A 26052-nucleotide genomic window follows, 5' to 3' on the forward strand; every position below is an offset into this window, starting at 1 on the left:
TCAGAAAAACGGAAGAGAGAAGGGACTTTCTGGAGATACTTCTTTCAGATACTCAGAACGGCCACGACACTGGGAGGAGAGCAACAGCTGGAATCCCCTCCTGTTGCACTGGAAAAGCAGTGGGATAAATAGTAAACTGATGATCTTAAATTCATATGTATGTGTCGAAGAGCAGCAAACAAACAGCAAGATGTATAAATGATAACATTTTCTATCGATCCAAGTTCAATGAGACCAAGATGACCCTGAGTCTAAGCCATCCCAGAAATGCAAAGGGTGGTTTAAGGAAAGATGAACTAAATTCAATCAGTGTCCTGAGCCGTTTCCTCACTCCAGTAGTTTATTATGATTCCAAAAAGAAAAATCTTTCGCTTGTAATTTTCTACAATCATTTGAAAAGCAAAGCAAGCGTTGTGTTGGGGGAAATGGCAAAAAGGAAAGAAGGCAGAAAGTGCAACAGGAGGGTTGAACATGAGAACTTTCCCTACTAAGTTAAAAACCTCAAACAATCGGTTTCAAAGTTCAGATGGGAGGTGGAAAGGTCTTCTTTTTTTTTTTTTCTTTTTTTTTTTATGCAAGAGGAAACTGTTGGCAATTTTCAGCCAGCTCTGACCTGCTTGGTGTTACCCCTGTGTGCCAGGCGCCGGAAGACAGGACTTAAAGACGTGATTTATATTCTCCTACATCCAGCCACATGGGTAATCATAGAATCATGGAATGGTTTGGGTTGGAGGGGACCTTAATGCCCACCCAGTGCCACCCCCTGCCCTGGGCAGGGACACCTCCCACCAGCCCAGGTTGCTCCAAGCCCCGTCCAACCTGGCCTTGAACCCCTCCAGGGATGGGGCAGCCACAGCTTCTCTGGGCAACCTGGGCCAGGGGCCCACCACCCTCACAGCCAAGAATTGAAGGGGAAGGATCCCTCCGCTCTCTTGGCAGGAGGGAAGGCACGGACACAGCCCACCAAGCAGCAGACCACCATGCCCTCACTCTTTTCTGTCCCTGCTGCTGACTCCCACGCGTTCCCTGCAGACGGAGCCATTGACTCACCCCACAGTGAGACAGTAATGTCCCCCGCAGCAGCTGGTTCTGTCCTGGGGAACGGCACTTCTTTGCGAGAGGTGGATCAAAGAGGACTCTTGAGTCGTGAATCCCTATGGGAGGATGAGAAGTCGGCTCGGATTAAGATGAGCAGTAATTTGAGAAGGGTACGAGTAGAAGGAACAAGCTATTAGGGGAAGGGTTTGTGGCTGGTGGGATTAAAGAGCAAGAGTAGGAAATGTTTAGAATAAACTAGGAACAAAGGAGATTCAAGCCTATAGGAGTCTGTTAATAGACTTAGGGAATTTATTAACGGCAGTAACAATTCAGGTGTTTGATAACTTTCTAAAGTCTGCTTTTGCAGAGAAACTGGATGGTTTCAGACTAAAAGAGGGTAGATTTAGACTAGATATGGGGGACATTTTTTATGATGAGAGTGGTGAGACACTGGCCCAGGTTGCCCGGAGAGGTGGGAGATGCCCCATCCCTGGAAACATTCCAGGTCAGGTTGGACGGGACTCTGAGCAACCTGATCTGGTTGAAGACATCCCTGCTCGTGTCAGGGGGTTGGAACTGGATGGTCATTAAGGTCCCTTCCAACCCAAACCATTCTATGATTTTTCTTGTAATATGTAAGGCTGATAAGGCACTTGCAAGATTGTTATAAACTAAGAAATTTAAACAACTCATTTTTTACACCTAGGTGTGGATAACCCAGACAGAAGCATCCGGACAGAGTTGATGGAGATATTTCAAAAGCCTGCTACATACCAGCCCGCTGCTGAGATGGGAAGGGTGCTGGTATTGAGCTGTTGTGAAAACATGAAATCAGATAATTATGGGCTATCTACGCTGCTATCAGAATAACGGGAGGATGATGAATATGTAGCCAGGCTTGGTGGGGTGCTAAGCGGCAAAGATGGGGTGGATGAGGTGGGCCACTGTGCTCAGGAAAGCGGCAAGTCTGGGAAGAAGTTAGGGGTGAGCTAAGGAGACCTGAACTGCAGGACTGGCTCTTCAACAGAGGGGGTTTTTTGCTTAAATTTGGGTTCACATGCTGGAGAGGAGTGAGTATGGACAGGTAGTGTGGGCCGTGAACGTGGCACGGTGACACCTTGGCACTTTGCACCCGGGCTTGGTGTCCACGGTGGGTGTGGAAAAGATAGAAATAGTTGAAAAGAGACATCAGGAACAGGAGAAAGAGAAGTGTGTTACAATGAGAAAATTTGGTTTTTTGCCTCACAAGGAGAGTGAAAGGGGAGGGGGTTTGTGCGTGTCTGCAGCGTGCAGCCTTCTCATACTGGATCGCTCAGGGAAAGGCAGAGCTGCCTGCAGACGTCTGGGACATGAAGCCAGACAATTTCACGCTACCAAAAGAGCTTACTTGTATTCACAAAGGTGATTTTCCAGCCCCTGAAGTCTTAAGAGCCAAAACAGACCCTTTAGGGAAGACGTGCTCTGGGTAAATTCAACAGCTGGTCTCAATATGCTCTGGGAAAGGGAACATACAAGAGGTCCTGCAAGGTGATCTGCTGCTCGTCAGGGCTTTAAACTCTGTAAATAACCTTTCCTCCTGCCTTTGCAAGGCATGGGGAGGAGAGTCCCACCTCCGCTCTCCAAGGGAGACGTCAGGTCAAGCAGCGTATTGACAAGCGAGGCAGGGTTACTGTGTGCGCATGTTCCTTTAGATCATCCTCCTCCACATCCAGCCTTGCGCCCTATTATTCACCTTTTCATTAAAAATCAGATTCAGGGTAAGAAAGTCACGAACCATGGGACTTTAGGCTTTTCTTCTAGCAGAATATGGCCCTTATTTATATCATCCATGCCAGATTCGGGATCAATTTCTGGCAGAAAACAAAGTCGATGATATAATGGGAACATTGCAAATAGTGGGAACCAGCCGAGGAGGAAGTTTGGTCCTGGATGGCTAAAAGGCACTAACCAAGGAGGAAGAGGGAGGGGAGAAGTACAGGCAGCAGGAGGACTTCTTCCCATCACGTTGCCATATATTCACCTCCATCTTCTCCTTCCAAAGGTCCTGCTCTGGTGTGCCTGACACCACACGCATCAGGGTATCGGTGCCCTTTTGCCGTCGTTAGCTCCCCGTCGTGGATCGCGCTGGCACTCTCCAAGAACTGGCCCGAACCAGGCTGCAAATGTGCTTGAGCTTTTTTGGCAACACTTCATAATAAATGGCAAACCATTTCTGCGGCTCGTTTCCATTGTAATATTAATCAAACTGAATTCCTGTGGTGCTCGTATGGATGTCATATGCAAATCCTTCTGAGCTCGGCTGCTGCTAACTCCAAATTGAAGTCAATGGAGAAATTTCTCTCTCGTCTCCATCTTGCAGCTCTTAGCTCTTGTGTGTTTATTCCATTCATGAAATCCTGACTATTGTGGAAATAAGGAAATACCAGAGTTGATGAAACCATGAGGAGCATTGGTAATACTTCTGAATTAGTCAGGAAGGTGCTCAGATGCCATGTTGATAGGCAGAACCATGAAGACCTGATGTGGAAGTGCACAGACCTCTGTGTCCTAGCATAACTGAGTACTCTGCATATTAAAACAAAAGCCCTCACCAGCATTTCCAACTCTCCATTCCCTCAATGCAAATATTTTAGGAACACGAGGTTTTCCTGGCCAGTGTTCATCTCCAGCAGTGGTCAGTACAACTGCTCAGAAAAAGACATGAGAAACCTCCAAACAGCAGTTCCGGAACAGCTCCCTCTCAAAGAGTTTTCTCCCCAGACCCTAAAAATCTCACCCTGTTTGAAGAAGTATATGGCTTTATTTATTTATAATTTTTTGTGGGGAGAAACAAGCGCGTAGAGGTTGTATTTTGCTCTGAGCGTACCCATACCTTTTGTTTCCTGAGAAGTAGGTCGAAGAGCTGTGGACTAGTTGCTGGACTCCAGAAGTTAGCTACTGGATGGGCAGAAGCTCATTTGGCCTTGGGCAAAATCTTAAACCTTGCATAGGCTGGACCAAGTCAGCATCTGAACCAGGACAGTGTGAGCACCTACATTGTGTTGTCTCTTGCCTGCAGTAGACGGAGGCCAGCCATCCATTTCTGTTCCTTGGGAGTCCTCCCAAAGCCTCCAGCCCAACACAGGAGGTGGCATTAAACTTCTCCAAAGGAAAAGGGAAGAGTGCAGGAATGGGCTGAGGTGGTTACAGACCTTGCTCCAGTGGTGGGCACTGGTGAGAAGGTCCCCCCCATCGCTGCACCACCAGAGCCTTTGCTCATCCCATGCCTCTCTGCTCAGCACCAGTGTGGGTTCCTGGCCAGGTTTGGGAGGTACCTCAGATTTGGCAGCCGGCAGTAAATCATGGCTTTATCTTCCTTCCATTGCATATAACAAAGTACGAGTAGGAAGCCCTGCATTTGGCAGAGCTGTCTCAGGCACAACCTTTCCAAACTCAGCCACGCCCTGTGCACACCAGGGATGCTTCATTCTCATGTTTTGCTTCAGTTTTGACCTAAAATGCACAAGTTTCCCTGTAATCCCCCAGAACAAGAAATCATTCAGGGAAAGACTCAGATGTTGCCCATGTCACTACATGCACGTTGGAGAGCGTTCAGGTGCTTTGTCCTCGAGAAGGCTTGTCACATCTGTCTGTGAGTCACTCCAAAGTGATGTCTCCATTGTCTCCGTGAAATATCTGGGTCATGAGACATCACTGTTACCCAGCAGGGGTCCTTTAGATCCACTGACTATTCACATGAGCAGCTTTGAAGGTGGCAACTGGATCTCCAGAACCCAATACATTACCTTTCTTTATTTTTTTTACAGGCAATCCAGCAAGCAGAGAGAGGACACGATCTCATGCTCTGTATCCAGCTGCAGCATGACCTGGTTGCTATTTAAGATAAACGGCTTTCTTCTGTAGTTGTGATGCCTTGCAATAGAAGTAGGGTCTTCAGCACAGCAAACACAGCAGATGGAATATTTGAGTAGAGCAAATGGGAAATGGCATCCTCAGCCGGGAACCCAGCTTTGGGAACCCTGGCAAGGACGGGACGTGGCTACCCTGGACAGAGGGTGGAAGGCTTGGGGTGAGCAGACGGTGGGCATGAACAGATGGTGGGCTCTGCTACGGTTCAGTGTGTTGGTGGAGGTGGCTGTGGGTGTGTTGGTGCAAGGGGCTCAAAGGGATGTGGCAGAGGGCAACACTGATGGGGGTCATGGGGACAAAGGTGACCCTTGCAGTAGCCATGTGTCACATGGGGAGTTCCCGAGCTAAGGGACACTAGGGGATGTTTTTAGGGTACTGTGTGTGGGCTCTGGTGGCTCTGCAGGATAGAGGAGGTGCACAGGCAGCTCCACCTCTGGTCAGAAGACGTCACCAAGGTTCATGGGTGCTCTGTGGGCTTGGCTTGCACAGGGCTCTCTCTGGGTGCAGGCTGGGGATGGTGCTGTGCAGGTAATGAAATACGAATTGGCATCCTTTTAGCTGGGAGTCGAAGGGATCTTTCTCTGTCTGGGGGGAATTTGGGGGCACTAGGGTACATCTGTGGTATCTCTAGCTGGAAGGGCGCTGCAGGGCTGTATGCAGGGTGACGGAGGAAAGGGAATACCTTGGGGCTGTCTGTCCCCAGGATCTGGCTGTGCTTCATGGGGTGCATCCCGGCCCTGGGCATGTCCAGTGGGGCTGGGACAGGCATGGGGCTGTCCCCAGTGGTGACCCAGACATAGACGGACATCACTCTCCAGTACACAGAAGGTCCCTGGTGGGTACTGGTTGTCCATCTCCAGGCTGGGGATCACAGTAGGGAATTGCCCTGTGCCCAGAGGTCCCAGGTGGGCACTGAGGGACCCATGCCCAGGAGTGAGGATCATGGTGGCGGTCTTCCCCATGGTGTGTCCCAGGTGGGCACGGGGAGTCCATCCTCAGGCTGGGGATCATAGTGGGGGTCTGCCTTGTACCCAGCGTGTCCTGAGGGGCCACAGTCTGTCCCCAGGCTGTGGGTCACGGTGTGGGTCTGCCCATATCTAGTGTGTTCTGGTGGCCACGGGGAGTCCATCCTCACACCGCGAATCGTGGTGAGGGTCTGCCCCATGCCCAGAGGGTCCTGGGTGGGAATGGGGGGGGGGGAGGAGGGGTGTCCGATCCCAGGATGGAGATCATGGTGGGGGGCTGCCCTGTCCACAGAGGGTTCTGGGATGGTATGGGGGAACCTGTCCCCAGGCTGGGGCTCACGATGGAGGTCTACCCCATGCCCAGAGGGTCCCAGGTGGGCATGGGGGGGTCCATTCCCAGGGAGGACATCATGGTGGGAGACTGCCCTGTGCCCAGAGGGTTCTGGGTGGGCATGGGGGGGTGCATTCCCAGGCTGTATATCATGGTGGGGATCTTTCCCACATCCAGAGGGTCCCGGCTGAGCAGGGGGGGTCCATCCCCAGGCTGGGGTGCACGGAGGGGGTCTGTCCTCTGCCCAGAGTGTCCCGAGAGGCCACAGGGGGGTTCCTCCCCAGGCTGGGGCTCACGGAGCGGGTCAGCCCCATGCCCAGAGCGTGGGGTGAGGACCGGGGGTGTCTGTCCCTGCGGGAGGACCGGTCCCGAGTGGACACGGCCTGGCGGGGGGGCAGTTCGGGAGGGCCGAGTCGAGCCAAGCCGAGCTTGGCCGGCTCGGCTCGGCTCGGCCCGGCCCGGCTCCCGGTGGTGGGGTGGCGGCAGGGGGCGGCGCGGGGCCGGGCCGGGCCGGGCCGGGTCTGTCCGCGCTCCCTCCCCCGCTCCCCGCCTTCCCTGCGCATCGGAAACATGGCGGCGGCGAGGGACTGAGCAGCCCCAGCGCTCGGCGGCCGCAAAGGTGAGGCGCGGGGGTGGCGCGGCACGGCCTGGCCTGGCCCGGCCCGGCGAGGCGCTACGGGAGGCCGGCCTTGGGTGAGGGGGGGATCGGTCGCGGTAGGCCCCGCGGTGGGCCCGGCCCCGGCGCGGATCCCGCCTGTCAGCGCGGCCCGGCCGATGCCGCCGCCGCCTCAGCCGCGGGGCCGGGCCGCAGTGGCTCCTGTCACCTGTTGGTGGCCGTCAGGGCCCGGCCACCCCCTCGGGGCTGCCCCGGCCCCGCCGCGACTCCCGCCGGCAGCGCGGCCGGGGCCCGGGGGCGCTGCGCCGGCCTCCCCACACCGGCCCCGGGCCTCATCCCCGGCCGGGCTGTAGCTGCCGGTAAAGCACCTTCCAGGGGCTTTGTTGTTCTTCCTGCAGGAAAAGAACATCTTTACCTACAGGAAAGCTGGGGAGGGACTGTTTATCAGGGAGTGGAGCGATAGGACGCTTTTAAACTGAAAGAGGGGAGATTTAGGTGAGATCTGAGGCAGAAATTCTTGGCTGTGAGGGGGGTGAGCCCCTGGCCCAGGTTGCCCAGAGAAGCTGTGGCTGCCCCATCCCTGGAGGGGTTCAAGGCCAGGTTGGACGGGGCTTGGAGCAACCTGGGCTGGTGGGAGGTGTCCCTGCCCAGGGCAGGGGGGTGGAATCTTTAAGGTCCCTTCAACCCAAACCGTTCTATGATTCCAGGTGTCCCCGGGCAGGGCTCAGCCGGGACAGTCCTGCCATCGTGGGGGCACGGGTCCGGCAGCACCGGGCCAGGATTGTCATGCCCAGCAAAGGCCTCAACAGGGTGTTAGTGGAGTGCCCAAGCCTGCCCTCTGCCCCGGTGCTGCTTGTTACCTGCTGGACGCTCCTTGCATGGAAAGGGAAGCAAGACTGAGCTGCTGGAGGATGTGCAGGAGGTGGCCCCTGCCTGCGGGTTGTGGCTGGGGAAGGTTTGTGCCCTTCCCTCCCCAGGAGCCCTTTAGGACGTCAGTGAAACCCTCCTGGAACCTCGGTGTGCTGGGGAGATGGACAGTGGTGCTCTGAGCAGGACCTGCCACCAGGTCCCTGACACTGGAGGTGTCAAGGGTGATCCCAGGGACCGGACAGAGAAGTCCCATCACCACAGTCCCTGGGGAAACGGCTGCACCTCCTTTGCAGCCCCCCCGAGTCGAGCACTTGAATAGACCTGGGAGTGAGGCAAGATTTGAGCTTTTCATGCACAGTAAGATGTTTAAAAATAAATACAGTGTCAGGCTGGCTCCTGCTGCACGTCGTTCAGGTTTAATCTGCAGGCTCTTTGAAGCTCCCATGTAAAACCGTGGCAGCAGTTTGGAGTCTTGACGACTAAAGGTAGAGATGGAGAATGTAAACAGGCGGCCTAAGTTTGGGATGCATTGAGCAACTTGTCTCCCTTTGGCCTCGGATGTTTTAGGTTCAGCAGCTGAATATTAAACTAATCATTTCCACGGGTGAAGTCAGGACGTGGAGAACCAGCTCCGGGGTACCCAGCTTTGATTTTTGGCTCTCTTTCTGTTTACTGTTGTTGTTTATAGTAAACACCGTGCACTGAGTGGCTGAGAACAGCCATGTGGTGGCTCCTCTTCAGCAGCCAGTAATATTGGGGAAAAATATTCTCCCCCCTCGGTTCAATTGCCTGAGTGACGGCATGCGGCGGGTTGTACTGAGGGTGCTGGCAGAGGGACGGCCGTCCCTCCTCCTCCTCCTCTGCTCTTACCCTCACTCTTCTGCTGCCTGGGGGTCCCCATGCTCTTGCTGGAAATATCTGGCAAATGGGATGGTGGTCTCATACCTCCCTTGTGCTTCGTAGCAAGCGCCGGCTCGTGGCTTGTCACTAATATGGGGAATAAAACTCGGGTGGTGGGGGTCTCAGCACAGACAGGCTGCCCGGGGCTGCAGCCTTGCAAGGCCTGTGCTCTGACGTTGGGTAGTTCAGGATCTGCCCAGTAGATGGTATGAAAATGCAGACAGAAACAGGCATTCACAACCGGCAAGAGGGAAATGTGGGTGTTTCTGTGCTATTTAAAGTATTTTATTTTATTAAAGGTTAAAGTGTGTTTTATTTGAGGGAGATATACTGACCCGCGGTCCTCTTGTTTCGGTATTTACATCTTAGGAAATGATAAATCTACATCTTGGTAATCTGCTTGTTAGTCAAATATTTGGTATTAAATAAGTCAGGTGATTAGCTGATTAAAGGAAAGCAAAGGCAGAGTTTACAACAGGAGCGCGAGTGGCATCCCCTGCGAGTTGTGACTTGAGCCCCCTGGTTTTCCTGTGTCTAAAATTTGAATAATGTTTAACCCTTGAGTCACTTCTCTGGAGACTTGATGATTTTTGCAGCACAGTTCCGTGTCTGTAAATGAAAGATGCTGTTCAGGGTGTAAACTGATGGTGTTACCCATCAAGTAGCTGTGTTTCAGACTAGGACGTGTGTGGTCTGGGGGCTGTGTCCTTGCTCTGTATCTAATTTAAAGGAATCTCTGAAACTTTGTTTCGTAGCCTCAGACGTGGTGTATCTAGAAAGGACTCCAGAGGTGTCCTCCTTGTTTCCTAACCCCGGGGTAAGGTCAGGTACACAGCTAAACCCTTCCCGGGTGATGTTTCTTCTTTTGAAGCTCTTCCTGCTGGCAATTTCACATCCTGTGCAGATGACGTACGCCGACACTCGGGCTTCCTCACCATTAGATTTTCGTGGTGCTTTATCTAAATCTTGGTCTGGCACTTTAAGCATTTTTCTTCTTTTCTGATCTTTAGGGCACGTGGAGAGCACTACTCCCTACAGCTCTGCAGCTAAAGTTACTTAAAGCGCTTTCCTTAAAGCACTGTGGCCAGGCTGGGCTGGGCAGGACTGTGTTAGCTGAGCTTCTGTGGAGTGGTGGTAGTAAGTGGGGCCCAAATGACCCCATTTTGGGTATGTCTAAGTACTGTTATGTGAAAAAGAATGCAGATCAGACGTTTGCATATTTGCATGTTGAACTGTGTGTTTGTGGCAAAGGACTTGGCCTGCTCAGTGAACTCCTATTTGCAAAACCTGGAGCAGCGTGCTAGCGTTGTGGGCTCCGAGCTGGCCTAAGTTAAAGCTTGGCGTGTTTGGGTCTCTTAAAGCCGTAATGTTTGCCTCTAGCCCCCTGTCTTTTTTCCTTTTCTTTTTCTTGGCTGCAACTGAAGTTCAGTTTGTGGTGAGACAAGCATATTTTGAGTCGTTTGCTTGTCCATTTATGTTTGAAAAGTTTCCTAACAAGATGGCCGGGAGGGGTCCATGAGAAATGAAGCAAGATACAGATACATTGAGGAGAGAGCGGCAGCTCCAGCTGCCAGATTCTTCTGCAAGGTGCTTAATCTCCTGCATATATGTATATTTTATATAATTCAGAGGCATGCCAAGGTAAAAATCATCCTCACAATTAAACCCTCAGTGTAACAGAACTATAACCGCCTCCCTCCTTCAGCCCAGCAGTACGCCCTGGTGTAGCACTCCAAGCCCTGTGACATGAACTACGCTTTATCCCACTTTATTTGCAGGATGACAGGGTCTAGTCCTAAAGGAAAATACTTTCTTTTTTTTTTTTTTTTAATTCATTTGTAAAGAATTCCTTTCTTACCAAGCTTAAATATCTAACCGTGGAGACTTTTATAAAATGCTTGCTCAACATTTAAAGTGATAATGCAAGTCTGACTGTAGCAGGAAGCACATAAAATCTTCCATCACCAGGTCTCACTGGACTCGGAGCAAACAAGACTTGTCCAGGTCCAGTGGCCTGAGCTGGTGGTGTCGAACCAGGATCTGGTGGGGGCATCTGAGCCCTGGAGATCACCACCACCTCTGGTTTGCGAAGCTGTGCTCTTTGCTGATTGTCCTGCATAGCAGTCTCTAGTAATAGGAAATTTCAGAGGTAGCTTCAATTGTGAGCTCTCACCAAGCAGAAGGAGAGTTCAGTACATGGACATCGCTGCAGCCTGGCTGGTGCTGAGAACTTTATTCCCAGCAATCTCCATCTGCATTAAATTTCCTTAAAAAAAAAACCCAGAATAATACTTAGCTCTTTTGCAAAGGTTTCTGACAGACAACCTCTAGTGGGTTTAGGCGCTGTGGTATATGGTATTGCAGTCTGCAGGGTTCGCTAGACAGCTGCCAAATGTTTCTGCCACTGTCACAGGGATTTAAGGAGAGTTCGTGTCTGTGCCTCCACTCTTGCTGCACATAGTCTCGCAGTTTTATGCGGACTCATCCTGAGCAAAAGTTCAAGAATTCGGCTGTGAACTGAAGGAAAAGATGAACGTCTGTTCTGCTGCCTCCGCTGTTTGCATGGCAGCCTGGTCCAGCAGGCCAAGTGGACGAGATGATCTCTTAAGGTGCCGTAGAGGAGCCTACCAGCACTTGTCTTCCTGAGATTGGACTTTATCAGCAGCGAGAAGTCACCCTTGCAGCTCCACTGTCTGGTTGGTCATTGGAGATAAGGAAATGCAAGTGTAGGGTCCTGCACCTGGGAAGGAAGAATGCCAAACACCAGTATAGGTTAGGGGCAGACATGCTGGGAAGCAGCTCTGAGGAGAAGGACCTGGGAGTCCTGGTAGACAGCAAATTATCCATGAGCCAGCAATGTGCCCTTGTCACCAAGAAGGCCAATGGCATCCTGGGCTGCATAGGAAAGACTGTGGCCAGTAGGTCGAGGGAGGTCATTCTCCCCCTCTACTCTGCACTGGTGAGGCCACAACTGGAGTACTGCATCCAGTTTTGGGCTCCCCAGTTCAAGAGGGACAGGGAACTACTGGAGCGAGTCCAGTGAAGGGCAACCAAGATGATTATGGGACTGGAGCATCTCCCTTATGAGGAAAGGCTGAAAGAGCTGGGACTCTTTAGCCTGGAGAAGAGAAGATTGAGGGGGGACCTGATTAATGTTTACAAGTATCTAAAGGGTGGGTTTAAGGAGGACAGAGCCAGGCTCTTTTCAATGGTTCCCAGTGACAGGACAAGGGGCAATGGGCACAAGCTGGAACATAGGAAGTTCCGTTCAAATACACAGAAAAACTTCTTTACAGTGAGGGTGACAGAGCACTGGAACAGGCTGCCCAGGGAGGTTGTGGAGTCCCCTACTCTGGAGATTTTCAAGACCCGCCTGGATGCAGCCCTGAGGGATGTGCTTTAGGTAATCCTGCTCTAGCAGGGGAGTTGGACTAGATGATCTCTAGAGGTCCCTTCCAACTCTGAAGATTCCATGATTCTGTGATTCCGTGAAATGAGAGCAGAGAGGAGTCGATACGGCATTACGAACGCGAGGGAGCTGATGGCAGAGTTCAACACAGGACTGTTTATTTCCCTGGGACAAGCCTGTGCTTCTGAAATACCTCGCCATTTCTTGCTCAGAAGTTTTGTTGTATGTGGTGTAAATCTTGTGGTATTAGCACCAGTCAGAAGCCTACCTCCTTTAGGAGGTGCCTTGTCGCAGCCGATGTGCTCCGAGTTACCCAACTTCAGTTAGCTCCTATGTTTTCCAGACTGACACAGTGTGAACAGTCCAGAAACCTCCCTGTGGCTCGGTTTTCTTTTTAACAATGGAAACCGTAGGAGTAAATGCCGGTGGAAATTTGTGAAGCTTCACCTTTGCCCATTGAGAAATATGCGATTCCTCCCCTTTCCTGGCCCTTCCAGTGTCACACTGGAGGCTGTGTCAGGTCCCTTCTCCTGGATATTGTGGTGAGGTAACAAGTTTGGTTCACACATTGCTGTAGCTACATCTGCTGCGGTTTGCTTGGGCATGTGGGGGGTAGGCGTACCCTTCTGAGCTCCCCCAGGGTACTGCTGATGTTTGGCTCCAGGGAAAGGCCCTGCTGGGAAAAGCGGTTGCTTTCCAGCAAGGAATTTGCGTCTAGGGGGGGAGCTGGAGGACGCTTGTGCTGTTCCTTTCATTTTAATGTAGGAAGAGCGCTGTGCAGAGGGAAAAGCCCAGCGTTGCTTCGGCCCGCAGCTGGTTTGCGCCGAGTGAGCCATCCAAGCTCTCTCTGGATGCTGTCTGTAATCGCCTTCCCCGCCACCCGCCTGGAAGAGGCAGTGCTGCAACGCCAGCGCCGGCTTTTGTCCGCCCTGACCTCCCCTTGTGCCACAGCCGCACCTTATCCCCTGCTCCGGGGCCTCTCTTCCCCTTCCCTCCTTGGAGGAAGCCCCTGCCTCCTCCCACCACGCCGAACCCTCTCCGCCTGCATTGGGAGCGGTGGGACGCGCGTCCAGCTGCGTCTCCAGCAAACGGAGGGGGGCTTCTGTTCTCTCCCCGCTACCTCCTGGCCGCCGGCAGTCAGAGAGGCTCCCTGGGCCGCCTGCCAGAGCCTGCCTGCCCTCCCCGTGTCCCTGCTGCCTGGGGGAGGCCGGCAGCCAGCGAGCAGAGCCCTTAGCAAGTCGGGCTGCACACACGTCGTGCGAGGACAGGGACGAGCAGTGCTTCTCTGAGGCAAGAACCCGGGCCTGGCTCTGGCTCCCGGCAGCACGAAACACCATCCCTGAAAGCGGCCGGTCTGCAGAGGTGACGGCGTTAGGGTGAGGTTGGCTGCCTGAGCTCGGGTCGAATGCGTCGGGTGGGCTCTGCAGCGTGTTCCGGCATCTCCGAGCAGGCGCTCATCTCCCTGCTGTCGCTGCCGCAGAGAGGCCCTCTCCTCCCCGCTCCCCTCTTTCGCCGGAGCGTGGCTTTTCCTGCCCGAGCAGCGTGTGTAAGGTAGGAGAAATTTCTGCTCTGTGCACACGGAGCATTATTTAAGTAGAGGCGCAGTGAGCAGGCAGAAGAGCTGATGAAGTCTGATGTGGACCAAGGAGGAAGTTGCACCAATTCCACTTTCTAAAAATAAGTCGAGCAAATGTTCCTGCAGCCCAGAGGCTGCTGCTCTTTATACACTGAGTTTGTTTGCTTTTTTTTTTTTTTGTCTTGTTCCAGCAAGTTTTTAAAAAAAAAAAGATGCTACAGTCTGTCAAAATACTGCAGTTGTGTGATCAGATATATACTTATGAAGAAAGTCTTGGCTGTCTCAGTGTTTCTATAAGTGACCTTGAAGGATTACCTACATGTAGTGTTTCCTAGAGGTTTGTCTAAGCTGTTCTTAAAGATTTCCAATGATGGTGATTCAGGCTTTCCTGGACAATCTACTCCAGTGCCTGACTATTCGGATGAATAAGGAGCTTTGCTTGATTTCAGGCCAGTATTGCTGTACTTTAACACCGTCATTTTGACATTTCACCCTTCTCTTTGGCAGGCTACCAAAGAGAAGAAAAATCCTATAAATGTAAAAGCAATCAGTTGTGTAGAGTTTGATCTCCCTTTCTGCCTTTCTCTTCTGTGTGTCTGCTGGCCCTCATGCACTGCTGGGTATTTAATCACATGTGTGTGGCAACCAGGAAGCCCTCGGCCCGACTCCTCGTGTTGTATTGGCCATAACTAACAGTCCTTGATCTGTGCTGATGCCAGTGAAAACGGGGTGCTTGAGGCGACATGTGTTTTATTAAAATTGTACATCACCAGTTCCCCAGTTGCCTCATACTTCTATAGCAAAATGCATGACTCTGACACCTGACAGAGTTTTTGGTTAGTAATACGTTTTATAAAGACCAACAAGATGACATTAAAAGTTACGTTACTTCCAAATGTGATATAGAGACGCTGCTGATAAAACTGTTGCTGATTAGGAAGGAGCAGAATGCTGTTCTCTGTCACGGGGTGGGGTTTTGCCCTCTTTGCCTGTGGTTGAACGTTTTATGAAATGTGCATTTGCTGTGGAACTTCACGATCTGCGGCTCATTTCCCGTCCCTTTCCATGCTATGATGGGTCTCCCTAATAACTCCAAGGCGTTATCATAACATTTTTTCATTTCCATCATTGAGAAAATTGTTTCTATGCATTTCAGGGAGAGATCTACAGTTGAAATAGGCTGTGGGGTTTTTTTTCAGAAAGGGGAAAAAAGGGGATGAGGTACTTTTAAATTCTTTCCTGGGGTGAGAGTTACTGCCTCGCAAAGCCCGGACGGGCTGGGGTGAACTCCTGGCCATAAAGCAGTAACGATATTGAAGCTGTCCGCATTGCACGAAGATTTCTGTAACACGGTTACCCTCCTTCCTCATTGTACTTCTAGCCCCTAGTGTCTGCTCGTTGTTATCTCTGGGGCTCGTGTGTGTACCTGGCTTGTGGTTTTGTGCTGGCAGCATGTGACTGTGCCTGCAGCCCCACAAGGAGAGACTGCAGCAACAAAAGTGCAGGATGCCTTTACGGTGGCCCTGCCCTCCTGTCTGCCCAGCTCCTGGAAATCGTTTCCACTGTAGTTTTTTTGTCTCGTTGTGTGTTAAACCTCATAATTTTATTTCCATTTTGCTTCTGTAGAGTCCTTGGTGAAAGTTTTCGCTATCACGTATACCTAGAGCGCATTTGTGTTGGCAGGCAGTTGTTTGACCGCTGCTGGTGGCTGGATGTCTCCACAGCCTGATGAGAAATGCCATTCAGTGTGTGCATACATGAGCTCTCCAGACCTGCAGGACTGGGGAAAGGTACCTGGCATGTGGAAACGATATTCCCTGCTTTTTGCTGGTAAGAAGCCTGGTGCGAGGCAGCCCTGAACGGTGAGCTTTGTAGCTGCATGATGCTGCCTTTGGGCTGGGCAGCGGTGTACTGGGTGCAATTGCACAGTTCCAGCTGAGAGGTTCTGGTGTCTTGGCGAGCTTGCGCCTGCCTGCAAAAAGGCTGTGGAGACATCCTTGTCATTGGCTCACATCCTGAGTTGTTAGTCAGACTCTTGAAGAAGTAACTCTTGAGGTAGAATCACAGAATGGTTTGGGTTGGAAGGGACCTTAAAGCCCACCCAGTGCCACCCCCTGCCCTGGGCAGGGACACCTCCCACCAGCCCAGGTTGCTCCAAGCCCCGTCCAACCTGGCCTTGAACCCTTCCAGGGATGGGGCAGCCACAGCTTCTCTGGGCAACCTGGGCCAGGGGCTCACCATCCTCAGAGTGAAAAATTTCTTCCTCATATCTAATCTAATTCTCCCCTCTTTCAGTTTGAAACCATTCTCCCTCATCCTATGGCTCCCCTCCCTGTTCCAGAGTCCCTCCCCAGCCTTCCTGGAGCCCCTTTAAGGGCTGGGAGGGACTGTAAGGTCTCTCTGGAGCTTTCTCTCCAGGCTGAACAGCCCTGAGGTAGTGCAGCATCATTAAGAAATATTTTCAGGTTGGGGTCTCTGTTGAGTATCAGCTGCGGATGGAAGATTGAAAACTCTGCTGATGTAGTGATGTGCTATCAGTCCCTAAATGTAAGGATTTTGGTTAATTTACATTTGTATTAGGAGTTCTTACTGGTTCAGTAACACTGTAATGCATGGTTCCCACATTGTTCCCTATGTGGTGGAAGTTTACATCTTTCAGGTTTTAGTGCTATTGGTATTTCTGTCCTTTTGTGCAGATTACTGAGTAAAATGCTTTTTTTTCTGTAGCAGAATATCTGCTGTCCCTCATGTTATGTTGAGTTGACATGACATCATCCAGAAGATGTTGGTGATTGACTGGCAACAGGTATCAGATCTAAGCGGCGAGGCCACCACCTCACTGCTTGCCTGGAGCCCTTTATTCTTACCACAAGGGAAATAAACCGTGGCAGACAGCCGATCCTCCTGGCTTGTCACGTGTCTCCAGAGATGAAGTCCATGCTTTCACTTCCCCAGTCCCAAAATGGAGGGGGTTGGGTGGCTGTGCAATGCCACATGTCCCCCAGCATGGCAGGAGGTAGCGGCTCGCTTAACGGTGAATCGCTCATACCCCAGACAGGGCGGGAGGAACCGATTCCACTTGGGCATTCTCCAAGCCCCTGTAAATCTGGGCAGTCCCACTGTTGTTCCAGCATTACAGGGCAGCTGAGGGATGGCTTTGTTATCTTGGCTCATTTTCCATCACTACGAGCTTTGGTCTCATCTTGTGCATTGCTGGCACAACTTCTAGTTGTGTATGTGGCAGTATGTATTCAGCATTATCCGCTGTGTCCGACCAGAGGACTCAGTCTGCACCGAGTCTGTTCAGTTATTTCATATTGATGTCAGCTGGAAAATCTGTAAATGCCCTGTGATATTTTATGGCTTTATAAGCTGTACAAAATGTCCAGCAGGTAGTTTAATGTCTAGCAGATACAATCTGTAAGAGTGCGTTTTTTTCATTAGCTCTTTGGCAGACACTGAACATACTTTCAGAGCTGCAGGATGGACTTTTAGTTGCTTGTGGTCATGGTTTGTTTTTTTTTTTTTATATTGGCGTCTACCGTATGCACATGTTGTTGCCAAAATAAGAGATTTCATAGCGTCTTGTACAGACAGCAGTGGAGGGCCTCACAATATATTTTTTAGTTTTCCAAACTCTTGGCCCTTCAGGAATGTAAAGCAGCCTAGCAACTTTTTCTTTGCGTAATTAAAAGCAATCTGTTCAGGGTTTCTTGCAGGAACTGGCTGGTGATTTTTCCTCTTGGGGAGTAATTCTCTTGAGATAATATTTCTATGTACTGCTAGATTGCTCTTTCTTTTGTTATTAAAATTTACAGAAGTTTTGATGGGCACTTGTTAGAATTTCTTTGTATCCAGACTTTGAAGCCTGTAGAGGATATTTCACCTATTTCAGTAGATTTACAGTTCTGACTCCTGGGATTTTAGCTCCTTAAGTCACAGACGAGACCAGAGTTATACACAGGATAAAAATAGAAAGCAGTAATTAATACCCATCCTCGGTGAGCCTGGCTCTTCTCGTCTCTCGACATGTTGCACTGCTGCAATTTCCTTTCCTTTTCCTAAGAAATAGATGAATTAATATCTCTCTACAGGAGTGAGATAATAAAACAAAGATGCTTGCATCCTGCCCTGGCATGCCGTTCCCCTTGGGGCACAGCGAGTTTCTGTGACCTGTCCTCTCCCTTGCAGCGCTGTTCCTTGGCAGGCTGCTGCTGGGCTGGAGGAGGCCAGGCAGCAGAAGGAATGGCACAGCCTCTTCCTTCGCCTTCCCAGACATCGCTCTTTCCCTCTACCAGGGACTGATTTGTCTCTGTCTCCGTCCTTCAAGGAGCAAAGACTGACTCCTCGTCAGCTCTAGCAGGGGTAAATCCAGGTTTGTGTGGCTCTGCTCCATACTGGGAGGGTTCAGATATTTTTTGTCATTTCTTTTGCAGGTGGGGCAGATCAGTAGGAACTTTTTCTCGTCTGTCCTCCATTTGCACAAGACGAATCAGCTTCTGGGAGTGTTGGAGGGAAGAGCTTGACTCTGAATCTGGCTGTGCCGCTTGGCAGGGGAGACCCTGAGTTTTGTCACTCTAAGGATATATATACCAACAGGATCATCTTACCTGGTCTTCTCTGAGGAACCAGGTTCAGGAGGGCAGAGGGAGTTGTATTTGGCAGGTCTGGGAAGTTTGGCTCTCTGGATGTTGAGTCAGGGACACGGTTTCGTATACGGATCTGTGAAGAATTCACCCCGAGTCTGACTTGAGTCACAGCCCCCCCGTGCTGCTTGCCAGTAAGGACGTGACTGTGTTAGTGCTGGACGCCAGGAAATTAAAGTGACCTTCCAGAGAAGGCCGTTACTTTGTGCTGGATGAGGGAAGAGAGCACCTTACGCACTCTAAGTAACATGCTTAGCAATTGCTGTGGTGCCACGTCAGGCTTAAGGATGGAAGTTTTCCTCCAGTGCGTTTTCCCAAGGCTTATTGCTAGGCATTCAATTTAATTGTTAGGATCCATTATAGAAGGAAAGCAGAAGACAGGAAAATACAGTTCTAGGTGTACGTAACGATCATTGTCCCCCATATCTCTAGTATTTTAGCTTATTAGAGAGTGGTGATTTTGTCCCTTCCCTTTCCTTCAGGGCTGGTTTGCTCTTGTCTGCTCCCTCAGCTCTCATCTCCCTTTCTGCCGCTTCAGTGGAAACACCTTGCCCCACGTGCCCGTCCCTGGAGAGCGTCCTCCTCCCTTGCGCTGGAATGCTGGCAAGACACAGGGTAATGCAAGGGATCGGGTCATCTCCTTCCCCTCTCTTTCCAAGACTTCCCTCATTTACATTTCTGTTGTGTCCCCTAATTACCATCCCTTTGGTTTTCTTATTCCCCCTCAAACTGCCTTTTCCTGCTTGTGGTCTCCTGAGGATGTTATGCTGAAACTTTTATCAAACTTACATTACTGGAAATAGTTAATGCAAAATCTTCTTTCAGGAGTTCTCACATCCAGCTTGCAGCATCATTACACAGTCTGTCATGACATTTCCAATAGAGACACAACTGGAAGTTAGACCTTTCTCCCTGGATTACCTCCTTACTTGTCCCTTTGCTAGGGACATGGGTATACATTGTCTTCCTGGAGTTGAGATACATTCATTTCATTAATTAGTGTTACAAATCATGTATATATTTATCCACCTGATACTTTCTTCCCACATCTCCCATCCCATAAAGAGCTTAGTTTTTGATAAGATACAGTCCAGCAGAGAATAAGGTTGGTTAAACAGTTCTTGTAGAATACATATACTGTGTGTTGAACAGGGACCTATGAAGAGTTTACACGTTGGGGCACATTTCTGGGGCCACATACATCATGTGTGCAATTGCTGTCTGGAAAAGCAGTTGTGATTTACTGTGGAAGGGCTGCTGCGCTAGCCTGTCACGTAGCTGGGAGAGAAGGTTGTGCCTCTGTTACAGCCTGGTGATGATATGGAAACCATGTGCCCTTTTTTTATGTATTCCTGTTTAAATTCTTATTTAAAGACTTTGAAGCATCCTATTGTGTGCTTTTGTAGGGGGTGACTTTGTAACCGTCATGGGCAGAATCCCATTTCAAGGTCTTCTGTAAGCCATCTGCTTTCATTAATAGCTTTTGGATTTGGCATGTGGTTCAGTGCGGATTAAAATAGCCACATTGCTGCAAACCTTTCTTTGCCGCCTGCATCAGTTTGGCCTTCCCGCTGCGCCTCCGCGGGCTGGGTGCAACCTCACAGGAGAGGGTGCTCAGCCTTGCACCCTGCTCTCAGTATCTGCCCTCCTGCTTGTCCCCGGGTGATGGGGGGTGCCTGACCCAGCGCGGAGGCGTGTTGGGGTGCACCATTTCTTTGCACCTCTCTGTGCTCCTGGGATTGCTTTGAAAGGAAACCCAGGTATGTGCAAAATTGGCATGTGGCCTGGCTCCTGGCCGTCGGTAATCCGGGGTCAGGACTACGGAGTGCCACATGTGTGATTAAATTTTCTCCTCTACTTTGAGGTGACCTCTGTGGGTCGGGTGTTGAGTACCCTGGCATGCCACTCTAGATAGCCTCCACTGCTGTAACCCAAGCCATTCCTCTTCTAAAGGCAGGAAACTTTAACTTTTGACTGTGGGAGTCCTACTGACACCGAAAAGGTTCAGTGGCAGAAACATCAGCCTAGAGCACACACATTCAATTCCATGCTTTGGCAAGGAATTTTTTTGCATGTTCTTCCTATACAGCACTTGGTAAGTCCACGAGTCCCTTGGTTTTCTGCGTGTAGAAGGTGTCTCACTTGTTCAAAAAGTCAGTTGTCCATGTTGGTTTCTGTTACAGCACATCTGGGAGAGCTCCACTGGAGGTACAGTGGTGGTACGGGTCAGGAATGCCTCCGCTTAACACCCAGAAATAGAGACCTGCTGCTTTTCCCAAAGCTTCTTCGGAACATTTACAGTGAGCCATGGTCTTGGTGGCCTCCTTCGTGCTGGGATGTGGTACATGGGCATTGCTCACCCAAGGGGAAATGATGGTGACCCAAAGTCTGAAAGTCAGTTCAGCAGCAGAACCAGCGATGAAGGGATCGGCTGAAATGATTCTGGAGCATAATGAAGCTTCCATAACTCCAGCTGTAATGACAGGGGTTTGGTTTTGTATGGTTAGCTTAAGTCTATGCCACATCAGCCTGGTGGGCCATTCCCTGTCTCCCTGGCAATGGAAGGCAGCCCAGGACTTCACTCAAAGCCTTGAAGGCAGCACTGCCTCGGGGAGGAGCAACACAGGGTCCTCCACTTGATGTTTATCCCTACCCATGGCAGGGGGATTGGAGCAGATGATCTTTACGGTCCCTTCCAACCCAAACCATTCTGTGATTCTGTGCTGCCCTGCGCGGGGAGGCTTTTGATTTTGCACTGTTTTCTTTCTATTTGTGGGTTGTATTTTTTTTTAGAAGCAAAGCAACACCGGTCTTAAAACAAAAGCGGTTCTGATTTTTGAACAACGTGTGAATTTCTTACAGCAGTCATGCCCCATCTTTCTAAAGAGGATTTGAAGGGCCAGAGTGCTCACTCCCATTCTGCAGAAATGGCAGACGTGGAGCAGGCTGGCTTTAACTCCCAGCTCATCAGTAGAAAAGCCTGTACTAAGACTGAACATATTAAGGGCCTTCCTCTTAGCAGACTCAAGCCAGACTCTCTCACCTGGCTTTTTTTTTATTCCTTTTCCTTTCTCCGCTTCTCTCAGCCTGGGTATCCTGTTCCTGGAGTGTGCCAAACATGTAGTTTTTATTGCAACCTCTTGAATCTTCGTGGAGAGCAAGGTCTGCTTGTAGTGATACACACCACCACGTTTCTATTTTGAGACAAAGCCCATGCTGAGATTTTTTTTTTGAGACAGAAGGAAACCTTTATTGGAATCCTGCAAGGTTTTATTTCATTTCCTGCGCAGTGGTGAGAGGTGGTAACTCCTGCAGCCTTCCTCACGGTGGTGAGCGATTCTTTCCAGTGGTCCCTGGTTTTCATCCTCACCCTGAGCCATTGGCTTTCCCTTGAGCGCGACTCAGCAGCGTCAGATGATCCAGCTGTCATTCGCGAGGAGGCTGTCCCGTCTCCTCTCCCCTCCAACCTGAAGGTGTTCAAAAGGAAGTCATAAAGTTGATATTTTCATTGTAGAGACATGGTCTCTCCAAGTTTTTTGCATGTTTTCATCTCTCTTAAAATATGTTTCCCCATGAGATTTGGCTCGGGGCTCAGGAAGTGTGTTGCTCATGATCACATCTCCGAGACACCTCCGTGTCTTAACATCTTTCACAAGAATGTGTTTCTGAAGAGCCAGTCATGAAGTCTGGAGTTTATCAGTCCACTTCTTACATGGTAGGAAGATAAAATTAATTCCAGAGAGAGAGAGATGTTGGAAATGACACAAAATCCTTCTGCTCGAAAGAGGACTAATGGTTTGCAGCCATCAGATATTTCAGATCACACAAGGGGATCAGTACTCCAGATGGAAATACCAACATTCATTGTTACAGTGTTTCTTTGAAAAATTCCCTAGTATGAACGTAAGGACCCTCGAGACCTAACGAGGAGAGATGGTTTCAGAGGTGCTGTAGCTTCAGCGGCCTTTGTTCAGAGCTGCCAAAACATGGCTTTGCACAGACAAGGAGAAATAAAACTCCAGTCTTGTCCAGGAGGACGATTACAGGGAGGTGCAAGGAAATAAACCCATAGGTCAAGACAAATTCTGATGGCCTCTTCAAAATTTCCAGCTACTCGCTTTTGGGAGTTTTCTTCAGGTCCATGTAAGCATTTGTTTGTCACTGTGTTTTAGTGCTCCTTGTCAGCTGGGGCTGGCTCTGAGGAGGTTGGTGTTCAGGGGCTGCTGAGAGCTCTTCTGCTGGTCAGGGGCTTCCACCCAGAAGAGGGGCCAGCCTGGCTCACCAGCCAGAGGGGAGAGAAACCGTCATTTTAGACCAGCAAAAGTGATGGGGTCTGCAGGCAGAAATCTGCGGAGCTGAGGCCGGTGTGAAAACCAGAAGAGGCAAGAAGTGTTTCAAATGACATGCTGGCAGTCCTCGAATTTCTCAAGTAGGCTGAAAGTGCCTCTCCACCCTAGAAATTAAAAATGGCTAAAAAAGATATGAAAGGAGCAGACCGAGGTGGTTTTATGCGTCTGCTCATCAGGTCTCTGTGCCTGGTTTTCTGAGCAGGGCGGGATGCAAGCGGACACCCCCGTGTAACCCGCGGTGCACATCTGGGCTTCCAGAACGGTGCTGGAACAGGACCCGGCACCGCCTGAGCCTCCTGCTGGGAAACTGGGATGGCAGCACCGCCATCATCCGTGGTGGGCAGGAACTTGCAAAGCTGCCCTCACATTTCCCAAGGGAATTTGTAAGGGATAGGCCTTTATTACTGGAAACATTGCTAGTGTTTGATGGAAAGATACCCATGAATAAAATCTCGGTTGAAGCAGAGGTTACATTGAAGGGAGTTTTACTAGCTGGACTGCTCGTGGTGCTCCAGACCCATGCTTTTGTGGGGGAAAAAATCAATGACTGCAGGCATTTTGCATTATGAGAAACCATCGGGATTCTCTTGTCGCTGTCCCATGGGATTTCCAAGAAGCGTCATTCTCACAGTCCTCTGGCAATATGCAGTTTTCTTTTTTTTTCCCCTTGATCCTAATCTGTGGGGTATGTATCTGACCTAATAAAACCATTTTTCAGCTTCGCTGTTGGTAGTTTTCTTCCTCCTCTTTCTGAAAACATCTTGCCTGCTGGCAACTGCATTGTCCAAAGAGGTTTGAAGCTTGGCACGCTGTCAACAAAACTTCAGTTACCCTTTCAATCAAACATGGTAGCGCTGTGAACTGCCTTGGCCTCCATCCCAAGGTTCACCATAATCGTCCTCAGATAATAGGAAGTCCAAACAACCCCAGGAAATAATTCAGATGCGAGTGGTGCCTTTAGTGGCATAAAGAAGTGCCTAGAAGAGACATTAAGAGCCTCAGCTTTAACTCTTTTCATAATTATGCACTCCAAAGGAGTGGAGGCTTTGTAGATAAAGAGATTACATGCATCTTATGAGGTCTGTATAGCTGTCACAGTATCTTCCACCCACATTTTCTCACTTTTTTGTTTTACTGACGTTGTAGTTGCAACATTTAGTGGAAGAATATTGCGGAGCGGGGTACCCTATAACCCTGAAGGTCCCTTCCAATCTGGCACAGGTAAATTGAATCATTTCCCTCTTAGGGATGATAAGGATAAGTTTTTGGAAGAGCCTGTTTGTAAGAGCAGCGAGGGGGAGAACTTAATTAGATTAAGACACAGTCCGGGGATGTCTGTGCCGAGGGTTGCACGGTCTGGCTGCCAGAGAGAGCAGCAGTCGGAGCTGGGGGTGCCCTGGGCTGCTCTTCCCAGCCCTGGCTGCCTCCGTGCTGCCTTTAGTTTTAAACTAGAGAAAGGAAAATACATCCGAGGTGTAAATCTCAGTGTAAACCAGTGCAGGGGGTCACTGAGCTGCTGACAAACCCACGTCTCAAGCTGGTGTCCTGCCTTGGGCCGTGACCCGCTGCCGGCGGCCTGGCAGGAAAGCAAGTGCTCGGCTTTTCCTTGCCAACGTGCAGCGGCTAATGCCGCAGTGTGGTGGGCAGGATTGGGCTGGTCACCCGGCCCGTCGGTCAGCTTTTGCTCGAGGTGTGAGCGCCGAGGGCTGTGTGTTTCATACTTTGATCCCGTTATAAACGCTGCTTTGCTTTTGAATGTCTTTGTCCTTTTTTAGTGTTACTTGTTTGCTTGATAGCATCCTTCCTGGGGAAGCTGCATGTCTGTTAGTTTCCAATAAAAAAAATTTCCTTCTCCCTGGTATATACTTTTTTTTTTTTTTTAGCATTATAGATTTGCCCTACTGCACTGTGGAAGGGATAATTTGGAGTCTCCTGTTCACTCCCTTGGTGCTATTCATTATTTTATATGCCTCTCCTGTGGTCTCTCTCCTTTTTATTACTAATCAGGTCTAGTCTTTTAAATCCTTCTTTGTATGATAGTTTCATTTTACAAAAGCTGAACTAGTTTATATCAACTCAGTTGATGTGATCTCCCTCCTATCAAAGGTGTTTAGCAGCTGCGGTCCCGTGTACTCCTTGCAAGCTGAACTTAAATTGTGTCAAGTTCTGCGCTGCTTTGCTACGGCAAGTGGGAATGTTTGTTGCAGCTGTCTCTAAATTTAAATGTGGATGTTTTAAATGAATTAAATATGAACATGAATAATGCAGCTGGTAACCTAGCCTTTCTGCAATTAAATGCAAACTTTTTCATTTTGTCTCTATGCTTTCAGGTTTTGATATGCCGCAGTATTTGTACTGACTTTGCTGTCTTGTAGGAATGATGGGGAACTAGAGCCCATGACAGTTCAGTGGAGCTGCTGGCACTTTTGATATCTCGGTGAGTGGAAGTTGTTTGAAACTCTGGGAAAGGCACTTTATCTGCTACAAAAGGCAGCAAATCAGTTGGCCTTTTTAGATTTCAAGGTAGATTCTGCTGAAGTGAATTTGCACATTGATCCGTCCTTTCAGGGCATAAATTCTGGAAACCAGCACCACGTAAAACTGTGGCCCGTGCTCGCAGGGTTATCTTGCTATCCACAAGCATGAGAAATACAGGTTTTGAAAAAGAGGAGAGTCTTAACTCTGGTACGCAGGTTTGTACAAGTGTTGGGTTCTGGAGATGGAGTGCCGCAGCGTGGGCTGGGCCATGTAAATGCTTCGTTTGATGCAAAAGTAACATTGTCTCCTTCATGTCATTGACCCAGCCAACAAGTTCTCAACAGGGACCTGTTTGTGCCTAATGTCATTCACGGAATCATGGAATCATAGAATTGCCAGGGTTGGAAGGGACCTTAAAGATCATCTAGTTCCAAGCCCCCTGCCATGGGCAGGGACACCTCCCACTAGATCAGGTTGCTCAGAGCCCCGTCCAACCTGGCCTTAAAAACTTCCAGGGATGGGGCTTCCACCACCTCTCTGGGCAACCTGTGCCAGTGTCTCACCACCCTCACGGTGAAGAACTTCTTCCTAACGTCCCGTCTGAATCGACCCATCTCTAGTTTTGATCCATTCCCTCTAGTCCTGCCATTACCCAACATCCTAAAAAGTCCCTCCCCAGCTTTCCTGTAGCCCCCCTTAAGATCCTGGTAGGCCACTATGAGGTCTCCTCGGAGCCTTCTTTTCTCCAGACAGAACAACCCCAACTCTCTCAGTCTGTCCTCATAGGAGAGGTGCTCCAACCCTCGGATCATCCTCGTGGCCCTTCTCTGGCCACATTCCAGCACGTCCATATCTCTCTTGTAGCAGGGGCTCCAGAACTGGATGCAGTGCTCCAGGTGGGGTCTCACGAGAGTGGAGTAGAGGGGGAGAATCACCTCCCTCGTCCTGCTGGCCACGCTTCTCCC

General features: G+C 50.1%; 1 protein-coding gene across 12 annotated transcripts in view; it reads left to right on the forward strand.

The window, feature by feature from the left end:
• The first annotated feature begins 6741 nt into the window (after positions 1–6741).
• The window catches only part of SCMH1 (Scm polycomb group protein homolog 1), an 81685-nt gene continuing 62374 nt past the window's right edge, over positions 6742–26052 (forward strand). For 4 of the 12 annotated variants that reach the window (XM_074562701.1, XM_074562711.1, XM_074562707.1 and 1 more), the window contains exons 1-2: positions 6742–6862; positions 24985–25046. The gene's annotated coding sequence lies outside the window, so the exon portion shown is untranslated. Of the gene's footprint in view, positions 6863–13364; positions 13590–23766; positions 23831–24939; positions 25047–26052 lie in introns of those variants that run through there. The other 8 variants (XM_074562706.1, XM_074562712.1, XM_074562708.1 and 5 more) reach the window with 6 other exon arrangements.

This window comes from Larus michahellis, chromosome 19 (genome assembly GCF_964199755.1).
Source record: "Larus michahellis chromosome 19, bLarMic1.1, whole genome shotgun sequence".
NCBI lineage: Eukaryota > Metazoa > Chordata > Aves > Charadriiformes > Laridae > Larus > Larus michahellis.